The 5495-nt window shown below is 37.2% G+C and overlaps 1 pseudogene; it reads right to left on the bottom strand.

Moving 5' to 3' along the window:
* Positions 1-389: 389 nt before the first annotated feature.
* On the bottom strand, positions 390-4235 carry LOC103286668 (eukaryotic translation initiation factor 1A, X-chromosomal-like; annotated as a pseudogene).
* Between the last annotated feature and the right edge of the window lie 1260 nt (positions 4236-5495).

Genomic DNA, 5495 nt, shown 5'->3' with positions numbered 1-5495 from the left:
GTTAACATTTCACTTCAAGAAATATAATATTTTGCCTGGTGTTGCTCAGTGGTTGAGGGTTGACCCATGAACCAGGAGGTCACCAGTTCAATTCCCCGTCAGGGTACATGCCTAGGTTGCAGGCTTGATCCCCAGCAAGGGGAGTGCAGGAGACAGCTGATAGATGATGTTTCTCTCTCATTGATGTTTCCATATCTCTCTCCCTCTCCCTTCCTCTCTAACATATTTAAAATTTTTTTTTAAAAAGAAATATACAGTAATACTTTAAAACAATGAAAATAAATCTGTGTTTCTTAACAAACGGCATCCAGGCTCAAGTTTTAGTCTTCTTAACAGGTGATGGCAAAAATCCAAACTGTAGAACAATATTTAGAAACTATGAGTTCAATTTAGATATCATCAATGCCTTCATCATTATCCCCAAGATCATCAAACTGGATTTCATCATCATCTCCAAGATTAAATGTATCTGTTTCATTGATTTTAGCCTGTTCTATAAGCTCATCATAGGCCTTCAGACTTCTAGCTTCATCTGCATTCTACTTTATTTTTTATTTATTTTTTTTTCAATTTTTTTTATTAAGGTATTATATGTGTACATATCTTACCATTGCCACCCCCCACCCCACTCCCATATATGCCCTCACCCCCCAGAGTTTTGCATCCGTTGGTTATGCTTATATGCATGCATACAAGTCCTTTGATTGATCTCTTATCTCCCCCACCTCTCCCTAACTTTCCCCCTGTAATTTGACAGTCTGTTTGATGCTTTACTGTCTCTGTATCTGTCTTTTTGTTCAAGTTTATAATGTTCTTTATTATCCATAAATGAGTGAGATCATGTGGTATTTTTCTTTCATTGACTGGCTTATTTCACTTAACATAATGTTCTCCAATTCCATCCAGGTTGCTGCAAATGATGAGAATTCCTTCTTTTTTATGGCAGCATAGTACAAGGTGGGAATAGAAGGCTCATACCTCAACATAATAAAAGCTATATATGATAAACCCACAGCAAACATCATACTCAATGGACAAAAACTAAAAACATTTCCCCTAAGAACAGGAACAAGACAGGGATGCCCACTCTCACCACTCCTGTTTGACATAGTACTGGAAGTATTAGCCATTGCAATTAGACAAGAAGAAGAAATAAAAGGCATCCAAATTGGAAAAGAATAAGTAAAGCTGTCTTTATTTGCAGACGACATGATATTGTACATAAAAAATCCGAAAGACTCCGTCAAAAAACTAATAAACTTAATAAATGAATTCGGCAATGTAGCAGGATACAAAATTAACGCCAAGAAATCTATGGCCTTTCTATACACCAATAGTGAACTTACAGACAGAGAGACTAAAAAGGCAATCCCATTTACCATCGCACCAAAAAAATTAAGATACCTAGGAATAAACTTAACTAAGGAGGTAAAAGACATATACACGGAAAACTACAGGACATTGAAAAAAGAGGTAGAGGAAGACGTAAACAGATGGAAGAACGTACCATGTTCATGGATTGGTAGAATCAACATCATTAAAATGTCCATACTACCCAAAGCAATCTATAGATTCAATGCACTCCCCATTAAAATACCAATGGCATATTTCACAGACCTTGAAAGAACTCTCCAAAAATTCATCTGGAATAAAAAAAGACCCCGAATAGCCACAGCAATCCTGAGAAAGAAGAATAAAGTAGGAGGGATCTCAATACCAGATTTCAAGCTGTATTACAAAGCCACTGTTCTCAAAACAGCCTGGTACTGGCTCAAGAACAGACATATAGACCAATGGAACAGAATAGAGAATCCAGATATTGACCCAAACCACTATGCTCAATTAATATTTGACAAAGGAGGCATGAACATACAATGGAGTCAAGACAGTCTCTTCAATAAATGGTGTTGGGAAAATTGGACAGATACATGCAAAAAAATGAAGCTTGATCACCAACTTACGCCATACACAAAAATAAACTCAAAATGGATACAGGACTTAAGCATAAGACGGGAAACCATAAAAATACTAGAGCAATCCACAGGCAGCAAAATCTCAGACATATGCCAAAAGAACTTCTTCACTGACACTGCCCCTAGGGCAATGGAAGCTAAAGAGAAAATTAACAAATGGGACTACATCAAAATAAAAAGCTTTTTTACAGCAAAAGAAACCATCAACAAAACAACAAGAAGGCCTACTGCATGGGAGAACATATTTGCAAATGGCATCACTGATAAAGGTTTAATCTCCAACATCTACAGGCAGCTTATACAACTTAATAAAAGGAAGATAAATGATCCAATAAAAAAATGGGCAACAGACCTAAATAGAATATTTTCAAAAGAAGACAGAAGGAAAGCCAAGAGACACATGAAAACATGCTCAATGTCACTAATTATCTGAGAGATGCAAATCAAAACAACAATGCGGTACCATCTCACACCTGTCAGAATGGCTATCATCAACAAATCAAGAAACGACAAGTGTTGGCGAGGATGCAGAGAAAAAGGAACCATCATGCACTGCTGGTGGGAATGCAGACTGGTGCAGCCACTGTGGAGAACAGTATGGAGTTTCCTCAAAAACCTGAAAATGGAACTCCCATTTGACCCAGTAATCCCACTCCTGGGAATATATCCGAAGAAACTAGAAACACCAATCAGAAAGGATATATGCACCCCTATGTTCATAGCAGCACAATTCACCATAGCTAAGATTTGGAAACAGCCTAGGTGCCCGTCAGCAGATGAGTGGATCAGAAAACTGTGGTACATCTACACAATGGAATACTATGCTGCATTCTACTTTAAAATCGCACCAGCTTTTTTCTCCTGATAGTCTCGCAACCGATATAATAATGTCTGAGATGTTTATCCAAACCTTTTTTCTCAATGTTCCTCTGATATGACATAACCTCTTCACACCATCAAAGCACATTGCTTCTAGTCATCTATTTCCCAACATTTTGATGACCTAAGCATATTCTTGTCCATCCTCTTTAAAGACCAATTCTCTTTTTTTCATATTCATTCTCATTGATACCCTTACACCTGTTTTTACCTCCTTTAGCTTTATTCTTGGGCGTGGTGCCAGCCGCCTCCTGTGTGGCCGTCTCTTATCAGGTGGTGCCTGGGCAACTCCTCCAAGGGGCCCAGGAGAAGTTACAGTCACTGATCTCCTGTGCAACTGAGTTCTAGGGCGATCTGTAGGGGACCACGCTCCTAAATAAGCAAAATCTAGGACATGTAGAATCTGAACTCATTGGTGTTTATCCATAAATCCAAAATAACTTTTGACTTAATGGGGAAAAAGTCATTTTGAAACCAGTTCAATATTATGGATTTTACTAATCTCCATAATCCCCGTTAGCTCCTGTTTAAGAGTTTATTTCCTCCATCCGTTTCTACTGTCCTATTGCTGATAGGGACTAAAAGTATTTTATTTCTGTAGTGTAAACAGTAAATTCTTATCCTTTCTAGTCTTTAAATCTCAGGCTAAAACAAGAGGGCATGACATGCTAATTATCACTCCGAACTCAACTTTTCAAGTTAAAGGTTATTTGATTTAAAGCTTAAAATACACAGATGATGAGTAGTTCACGATTTTGAAATGGCATTAATAAAAATGTTTAGCCGAAGCCGGTTTGGCTCAGTAGATAGAGCGTCGGCCTGCGAACTCAAGGGTCCCGGGTTCGGTTCCAGTCAGGGGCATGTGCCTTGGTTGCGGGCGCATCCCCAGTGGGGGGTGTGCAGAAGGCAGCTGATCGATATTTCTCTCTCATCGATGTTTCTGGCTCTCTATCCCTCTCTCTTTCTCTCTGTAAAGGGTCAATGGAGTATATTTGAAAAAAATAAAATAAATTTAAATAAATAAATAAATAAATAAAAATGTTTAATCAAACCCTTGACAAGACAGAAGTGAATGAGAACATTTACATTGTAAAACAAATGCAATTAAAAAAAATTTTAAAAATGCATTTCTTAGAACAGCAAATAGGATTTAGATATACTTTAAGGCGTTCTTTAGATGTTCAAACCTTGTTATAACTCAAATAAGTCATAACATTCCAGAGCAAGCAATTCAACAAATATTTCCCCAAATACAGTGGGCTTCATTGAATTTATTCGAGAGGCAGTGTGCTTTGTAAGCTTGGAAAATGCTTTCATCCGAACTTGAATTTCTGGAAAAGAACTGCTCTTGCTGGTATGCTGTGTAGGCATTGGAACATTCATTCTGGGTAAATTTCTTCACAATGTAATCTGTCAGAAAATAGCCACACAGATACGATATCCCTCCTCTCATGTAATTAGTATTTTTGGAACCTCCTAAGAGAACTCTTGCATGGGTCAGCACTTAGGAAAACATAAAGGATAAAACCCTTACAAGTAATCGCTGCCCTAAAAGTACCTGGTTAAGCAAATCTTTTGTATTTATCAGCTCATTCTCAACTGGATCTCAATTCTTTTCAAATGAACTAGCTTCCTACTTACTTTGATATCATGCAGATCACAGCTTGGTTGTGAACCTATGTAGCCAAATTAAGCTGTACAAACATCAGTCCACAATATGGTGCTACCAGAAAGACCTTAAATTACACTGCAGTGTGAAATGAAGCCTAGAAGATAACTACACTTGTGAATTATGCTTCAAATTTGGACTAATCTGTAAAAAAAAAAAAAAAAAAAGAAAAGAAAACCGTTAGAGCAAATTTTAATTAAAAAACAAAGGAAAATTATAAAAGATATCTTCTTAATTTTCAAATATTTTTTTATCAGTCCTATAATGGAGAATCTGTAATTTAGTTATTGAGTAGGAAAAATAATCCAGGCTGCAGGCAATTTTACCTTACTGGAATTCATATTAGCTCTCTTGCTTGAGTATTTTGCTTTTGTCTCTGCCAGAGCCACTCAGAAGTATTACCCTCCAGGGGACCCTTTTCCCCTCCCCACGTGGGAGTCTATTCTGTGAGATTCTTTCCCTCTCCCCACGCGCGAGTCTGTACTTGTTCTTCAATAAATTTCCACCTTTGCTATGCCAAAAAAAAAAAAAAAAGTATTACCCTCCAGTCATCTGAGTAACTGATTTTTATCACTCAGCTAGAAAGCAAGATCTCTATTTATTTCTCTTTGCTAGATATTGTTGGTATCTAGCAAAATGTCTTGTGAATAATAGATACTCTGTTATATTTGTTGTAAAGAATTTAACATTAGTGAATGGATATAGATGACTATTTAATGTGTACAGTTAATGGAGACTTATAAAAGAACTAGTGGCCCAGTGCATGAAATTCGTGCACATTAAAAGGGAATTAATTAGAAGAAATATTTTAATATTGCTATTTGCCCTTTCTCTATAATAGAAGTGTCAGAGATGAAAGAAAATTAGTAAAATGTATATGAAAATCTCCCTCTTATCAGAGTCTGGGGCACGCCACAGGACCTAGAGTCAAGTCCCTGCCCACCACCCGCACGCACTTCAAAAATGCAGGAGAC

This window comes from Eptesicus fuscus, chromosome 3 (genome assembly GCF_027574615.1).
Source record: "Eptesicus fuscus isolate TK198812 chromosome 3, DD_ASM_mEF_20220401, whole genome shotgun sequence".
Lineage (NCBI taxonomy): Eukaryota > Metazoa > Chordata > Mammalia > Chiroptera > Vespertilionidae > Eptesicus > Eptesicus fuscus.
This window is presented reverse-complemented; position numbering and strand designations above follow the sequence as displayed.